We start from the raw sequence: 8,684 nt of genomic DNA on the forward strand, positions 1-8,684 counted from the left end.
CAATGTAAAACGAGAAAACTGTTGGTACACACAGGCGCCGGAAGTCCAAATCCGTGGATGACATTTGGACTTGGAATGGTTTTGCACCTATATGATGTCCCTGTTCGTACGGGGCATTGCTGCTGGGTAATAGTGCCGGTACTTCCACGTACCACCCAAGGTATCCCAGACAGTCTCCTCTCCGTTTAAAAGAGGTGGAGAGAGAAACCAAGCCATACGGAGGCTAGTGAGTCTCCAATTCATATTTTACTTTGTACCGTAGACAAATTTTCTGACTCAGATTGGCGACCAACTTCGCACAGTGAGTCAGACCCCCGGTCATAAAAGACAGATGGGGAGGAACAACAGGCCAAATGAGATCCAAATATTCCTTTTTATCCTCCCTGGTCTGCAGCACATCAATAATGCGACGACGAAAGCGGTAAAAGAATGATGTGAGCATTTCATACCCTGTATTGGGTATATTGCTGAAATACCAGAGGCGATGAATCTGTAAAGATAAAAAAATGCTAGATGCAGATTACTGCAACGCAAGTGCAAAATAACATGTAACCCATTAAAATGGTAAGAGGGTGGGTGGGTCGGTTGGTTGGTTTTTGGCTGTTGATGTTTGTCTATGAAGTCGGAAAAGGAAGCGTAGGGCAAATGAGGTTATATAACTCATTAAGGTAGCAGGGGACAGTTTCGCATTATAGGCCCGGTCAACTTTTTAAAAAATATATGGAAATACCCCATATTTGAAGTGATATTACATGTGTAAAGATGTATAAAATTATTTTAGGATACATGTCAAATGTATCTGAGTGCTTAATGCAAATGTTGATATACAACATGTAGGTGTCACCATGATTCCTAGCATATAGATGGGTGCAAATACGAAACTATGACACGTGATCAGTTGCTGAAGAAATTCCGGTGAAAACATGCATGGTCCAGCAAAAGCTCTGTAGATCAGAGGGAAGGTGGATGGCCCCATATAAAAGGTAGATTTTTAAGAAGGGCAGACAAGGTTCTTGATTGTGCACAGTGTCTAAATCCCCATGCTTGGTACTGTGATGGTGTGTGTGTGGAGGGGGGGGCGGATTAGCCCAAATGAGAGTAAATCAAAGCAAAGAAAGGGGCACCTGCTCGTAGCATATCTTGTGCACCAGCACCAGTATGTATAGATTACATATGATTTATTAACTACACCAATATGAGATACAAGTATTAACATAAAAGGGAAATATGGTTTTTCATTAGTCTGTCATAATCTGACTTTGACTTTGTATACGCATGTTTCAGAACCAAAGAAACTGTCCCCTGCCACCTAAGGGGTTGGCTGTGCTAACCTTTAATTGTACTTTAGCTTATTCAACTTTGGTAGTATGAATTGCTAACGACATGTATGACAAAGAGCACACATGCTACATGTATATCGGACCCGGGTGTGAAAAGAATAGGTCCTCGGCACCCCCTTTCCCTGTCGTAAGAGGCGACAAAATAGGGGCAACCAGTTTGTCGTGGGTTGAACCCGAAGGAACGGAGAGGGGGATCCTGGTGGCTGAGGTTTACAGATACTGGGGTTATAGTGTCTGTTGACCAACACTGCACTTTCGCCCCAATTTCTGCTAGACGGGAGGTCAAGTTTGACCCAACTTGATCAATCGGCTGGTCATGGCGAGCTGATGATATCTTCATGACATAGTATTGATGTACGTGCAATACCCTTACAAGTATCTTTCCTGTTTTTGCAATTTTCCAATACGCCAACATTTTCATGTCGATATTTATACATGAAGCAGTGGCTCAGGGTCAATCAGGTAAATTTTATCTGAGTATAGATTCTTTGTATCCTTAGGGTCAATCAGGTAAATTTTGTCTCAGTATAGATACCTTGTATTCTCTTGGTGTCAGTCTTACAGGAAGTCCGTTTGATTTGACATCGCCCTTGTTGGCGCTCCAAGGCGGGCGGGGAGCAAGGACGCTGAAATATTATTCATTCTACTATGGCTACTTAAAAAACTTTGTTTCTCAAAAGCTTTAGAGACCACTCTAAATGATGAGCACATTACCCCTGTTACCGAGCACTGGTTCCGTTTCATCACACTTGAAGCAGAACTATCAGACGAGCAGGCAAAACTTTTAACAAAGGTCTCGCCTTTTGTTATACAAAAAGATCTACAAGGAATAATTGGAACTCCAAAATCCGTTAAAAAGTTGAAATCTGGAGCTCTTTTAGAGGTTGAAAATATAAAAAAAAAAAAAACATTCTACTTCCTTGCTGAGCATAAAGATCTAGCTGGTAAACGTGTTATTGGTAAACCCCCTATGGATTAAATCAAAGTAAAAGCATCCTTTTTGACAGAGATCACGACTTGGATGACATTCCTGAACAGGAAATCCAGAAAGAATTGGAACCCCAGGGAGTGATCAATGTCAAAAGGTTTACAAAGAAACGGAATGAGAACATTGAACCAAAAAATACTTATTTACTAACTTTTGGAAAGCCAATACTCCCAACAAATATCAGAGTTGGGTTTTACCAGATGAAAATAGAAATGTCTGTACCTAATAAGCTGCGTTGTTTTAAATGTCAGTGACTTGGTCATGCCCAAACAAATTGTAAAGGCTCAGAAGCCTGCTTCAGATGTGGTGAGGAGAGGCATGATGGAATAATAGAATCATTCATTATTACGAGTGTGGGATAGTGAAATTCCACCGAGGGGACAAGATTCACGGTCTAGGAGTGGTTATTTATAGTCATATAGGGCGCTATATAAATAAATATTATTATTATTATTATTTGACCCAAATTAACCGCCTCTCACCAGCATTAAAAAATACCATATGTTATTCCAAATCCTATCTTAGATTTAAGTACTTCATCATATAAATCGTACTTGAAAATGGTTTACACTAATGTGTAAACTTGAAATTTTATTTCCATCTATTCAGATCATTTTAATTTATGACTAGATCATTTAAATAATGTCAACACGGGCATGATCAAATTCACCTTCGGTTTATCATTCCGCGACCTACATATAGTGTTAGTGAAGAAGTGAACCATAGCAACAATTTTAAGGGAAAATATAACTTAAATTTTAATCAGTTGAACAATAATGTTTGGAATACATAATAAGATTTTTTTTAATTTTGATGGAATGTTGTCGTCAGAAATTGATCTACATAATGTGTGATGTAGTCGTGTCTGTTTATGTAAGATGTTTTAGTCTGAGTCCGATTCAATCACACGAATTCGTTTCCTGGATTGATAGGTGTTATTCGTTATATTGATGGTTACATTGCCATTGTCCCCCGCTAAATATCGACCCCGTGGAATGCTGAGCACTTGTTGATGTAGATTGGTGTGGGACCTGGTTTGTTTGAGTTTGAATGGCGGTATTTTCTGAAAACGATGTGCCCAAGTCGAAGGTTGACTGGAGTATTGTGGAGCTAATTAGGGCCCTGCTGTTGATGCTGTTTCGAAACGAGAGTTGTTTTGTGTAGAAGAGTTTGGGATTGGAACCAGAGAAGAAGTATTGGATGAGGATTTGGATAAAATGTTTCTGATTGCGAATTTCTGTGAATCATTTATTGTGCGGTAATTGTTCAACGATTGAATGTTTTTGTGGCCCGTTATATACTCTTGCAATGTGTCAGGGACATTCGAATCCATCATTCTCTGGACGAGGGTTTTACAGACACTTGTGTTGGTGATTTTCTTATTATCAGGTAGGCCAGCATTTTTTGACATTCTTTTCATAAGGCCATTGAGTTTATTGACGCCGATATGACTAGATATAAACCATCGGTCCTGCATCCTTGGACGTTTCTCGTTAGTTACAACGGAAATATAGAAGAGGTTTTCTTGTTTAGAATACAGTACCTCTCGGGGCGTATAGCTTAGTACAAAATGTAGATTGATACCGGACATTTTTCAGGGTCATCAGGGGTTGCATACATGCGAGGAGGGCAAGCCCGGCTATCAGTGACATCGACACCCATTCTAGTCTTGGTGGCCCTCTCATGATATTCTAGATAGTCAAGTTGAGATCCTCCAACTCTTTTCAAAACAACATCACCCCATTTCATTTTATGATGTTCGGTCCCCCTCGCATGCCAAAATACAATGTGTTGTTAAACCACAACGTGTTTATCAAAGATGTTGGTGTAGTTTTTCCTAATTGTTCAGTTGTGTAGAGTTTTTCAATTTCGTCAGGTGTTAAAGAGTCAAATCTTCGAGGTTTATTTCCACGTCCCTGTGCTTTTAAATCTTTTTGTTTTGCCTTGAGGGCTTCTCTGCACTGAGCAAATTCCAAGCTAGTAATTAATGAATATTGATAACGGTGACGTTTTAAGTGCCTTTCGAAACTCCCTAACATCCTTCTTAGAGTTGAGGGCTCATATTCTTCACCCGATTTGGTTCTAACGCTCACAATAAAATTTGCCAACAGAGGGTCCAGCTCAATGGGGGGAATATCATGAATTTCTCTTGATTTCAGTTCAAAATACTCACGTAAAATGTCCAAATGACCCATTGTTTTTCGTAGTGTATTGGAATTTTCATTAACCTCAATGAAAGTAGATGTTTCCACACGTTTAAATCTGGTACTAGTACCATTTGCACCCTCCATGATTTATTAGGCCTATTTATTTTTGCAGACGATTTTTGTTTACGTTTTAAAAGTAGTGACGTTTGCCGCGTAGTAATACACAATGTAAGACAGAAAAATCTCACATGGCTGTCTCGCATGGGCAAAGTCGATCTCACACTGGTGATAATGTGAGAAAAGGTTGTCACAATGAACACAAATGCCAAACCTGCAAAGGTGATCACAAAGATATACTAAAGATTAAAGCAGACAAACTTACCACGAGGCCAAAAATGTTCAATATGTACAATGTTCCTAAACACAATCTGCCATCATATGCAACAGTGTTAAAATCATCCTCAGTGAAGGATATGTCGACTCAAGTCTGTGAGAATGATTTATTCCCACATACCTCTGTATCAACAACAACAGTTTCTTTGTCGTCTAAGGACAACGGTCAATACATTCACCATCTTCCTCTTCGGGGCCCGCAGCTAAGGTTGTAGCTGCGACCAACGCAATGTCTGTAGCTGCAACCTCTGCGGAGCCTGTAGCTGCAGATGTCGCCAAACCATCTAGGAGATGTAACTCATCTCCTAAAAAAATGACAGTATTGTGATCAGGTGTCCAAGAGGGCAAAAGATCCTGTCGCTATACATAACAAATTTGGAGGAAATGGAGTTTACTCCATCACACTCCTCATCATGAACCGGTAGTCTTTCCCCAAAAAAGAATAAAGGGAGGATATCTCCGGTAACACATAAGAAACCATGAATCATCCAACATTTATTCAATGGAATTGTCGAGGTTTTAGAGTAAATTTCAATGAACTATCGTTACTTATTCAGAAACATAAAGCGGTAGCCATATGTTTACAAGAAACACATCTGAAAGATGCAGATACGGTGAATATAAAAACCATACTATGTATAACAATTACGCTCAAAGAGACAGAACCTCTGGTGGTTCTTCAATAGCAGTCCATAACAACTACATTCATAGCCAAATTAACTTGAAAACAAATCTTTAAGCAATAGCAATGCGTTTTTCTTTTGTTAAAACAATTACCCTTTGTTCTGTATATATTCCTCCAAATTATCAACTACAATATCGGAAACTTATAGATTTAATACAACAACTTCCAGCCCCTTTCTTATTTATGGGCGATTTCAACGCCCATAACCCGCTACGGGGTAGTGACAAAATAAAAGATAAAGGTAAAAAAAACCAACAACAAAAAACCTGGAAGATGCAATATCTCAACACAATCTCTGTATTTTAAACAGACGGCTCTAACACCTATCGTCACCCAGGTAATGGTTCATATTCTTCAATCAATATTAGCATAGTTGATCCCTCTTTACTTTTGGATTTAAACTGGTCTGTGCATGATGATTTGTGCGGAAACTATCATATTCCTATCATTTTTAAAGCAAACAATCCTCCAGAAAACAATTCTGTTAAAAACTGGAAACTCGACAAAGCTGACTGGCCATGTATTGAAGCTCTGTGTCTGCAAGATATCGCAGTTGAAAAGGTTGAAAACCACCCAGACCTCCTTCAAAAATTTACTGAAACTTTATTACAAATAGCAAATAAATGCATACCTAAAACCTCGACAAATTCTAGCAAAATGAAAAAACCATGGTTTACAGAAGAATGCAGTGAAGCAATTAAAGCTCACACCTCCCCCCAAAGACTATTCAATAGATCACCAACTACCTTAAATCTAAATGATTTTCGCATATATCGAGCAAAGGCTCGTAGAACCATAAATACAAGTAAACGAAAATCCTGGAAAATATTTGTATGAAATCTAAATTCACATACTCCTATGAATAATGTTTGGAATGTGATAAGGAAAATAAAAGGTTACGGAAAAATGTCAACACCTAAAGGTAGGAAATCAAATAGTCACAGATAAGAAAGACATATCTAACAGTATACATTGTAGCTAATACTATTGCCAAAAACTCATCAAAAGACAACATGAGCCCAAATTTTATTTCGAACAAACGTAAAGAAAAACAGCAAACTTTGGATTTTAAATCTGAAACCAATGAGTGTTATAACGAACTATTTACCTATGATGAGTTATTGAAATCTCTAGAAAAGTCTAATGATACAGCTGTAGGTCTGGATCAGATCCATTATCAAATCATAAAACATCTTCCTAAACTTAGCAAAGAATGTCTTCTGCAAATCTTTTATATGATCTAGAAAAGTGGTAATTTCCCATCTTCCTGGTCACAGGCTACAATTATTCCTATTCCAAAACGGGAAAGGATCAATCAGATCCTACAATTATCGACCAATAGCCTTAGGAATCTGTGTATGTAAAACCATGGAACGGATGATCAATGAACGCTTGGTATGGTATCTCGAAACTAGTCTACTCCGGATATAATGAAATTCAGGGGACAGACTTGAATTGTTCATTATATCCAAAGTTCAATATAACCAATGCTCAACTACACAAATATTGCTACTGGGATTTATTTTACTTCAATATAACAGATAGTTCAATATAACCGACTTCAATATAAGTGAAGTGGACTGTAATAACATTCTAACTGATATACAATGTGGTTTCAGGAACAATCGAAGCACAATCGAGTAGTTAGTAAGACTTGAAACCTATAATCGAGATGCCTTTGCTAACAAAGAGCATGTCGTCTCTATATTTTTTTTATTTAGAAAAAGCATACGATATCACACAGAAATACGGTATCTTAAAAGATTTCCATGATAAAGGCCTTAAAGGGCATTTACCAAACTTCATCAAGAATTTTTTAAGTGACAGACATTTCAATGTTTGCCTAGGATATACATTTTCAGACAATTTTGAGCAAGAAATGGGCGTGCCACAAGGAAGTATTTTATCGATTATATTATTTAGTCTAATAATAAACCGTCTAGCTGGTGTTCTTGAAAACGACTTCCATGGAAGTTTATATGTCGATGTCTTTGTTCTCAGTTATAAATCTAAAAACATGAACTCCATTGAGCGAAAACTACATTTATGTCTAAACAAAATCCAAAATTGGGCTGATGTAAATGGTTTTAAATTTTCCAAAACTAAAACTGCATGCATGCATTTCTGTTCTAAACGGAAACACCACGATGATCCTCAATTGCAATTAGATGGTACTCCAATTAAAGTTGTAAAAGAGTTTAAGTTCCTAGGTGTCATTGTGATAATAAACTTTCTTTTATACCTTATATAGGAATGCTCAAAGAGAAATGTACAAAAGCTCTTGATACAATTAATGTCGTTGCAAACACAAAATGGGAGCAGATAAAAATACTTCTCTACATCTGTATCGTTCTAATCCGGTCTAAACCAGCCTACGGCTGTATAGTATATGGTGCTGCAAGAACATCCTATATCAAAGCCCTCGATGCAATTCACCATCAAGGACTTCGACTATGCACAGGAGTTTTCCGAACCTTTCTTGTAGATAGTTTGTATGTTGAGGCAAATGAACCACCTCTCGATCTACGTAGAATAAAACTTACCTTACAATATATTGTTAAATTAAAAGCTAGCATTGACAATCTTGCATTTAACTGCAATTTCCATCCGCAGTTTGAACATCTATATGACAACAAGATGTGTTTGTGAAACACAAATGCCCCCGATAATGGCCAATTCCGAAGATGGCCAAGGTCACAAGGGCAAATATCTTGGTACCAGTAGAAAGATCTTGTCAAAAGAAATGCTCATGTACAATATGAAAGCTCTAATATTTACCATTTAGAAGTTATGACCAATGTAAAACAATTAAAAGTAGGTCAAATGTCAAGGTCAAAAGGTTTAATACCCACGGAAAGGTCTTGTCACAAGGAATACTCATGTGAAATATCAAAGCTCTATCACTTACTATTCAAAAGTTATTAGCAAGGTTAAAGTTTTCAAAAAGTAGGTCAAACTTCAAGGTCAAGGGGTCAAAAATGTTGGTACCCACGGAAAGGTCTTGTCACAAGGAATACTCATGTGAAATATCAAAGCTCTATCACTTACTGTTCAGAAGTTATTAGCAAGGTTAAAGTTTCAGACAGAATGACAGACAGGACAAAAACAATATGCCCCCCGATTTTCGATCT

The sequence above is a fragment of the Ostrea edulis genome, unplaced genomic scaffold (genome assembly GCF_947568905.1).
Source record: "Ostrea edulis unplaced genomic scaffold, xbOstEdul1.1 scaffold_74, whole genome shotgun sequence".
Classification (NCBI taxonomy): domain Eukaryota; kingdom Metazoa; phylum Mollusca; class Bivalvia; order Ostreida; family Ostreidae; genus Ostrea; species Ostrea edulis.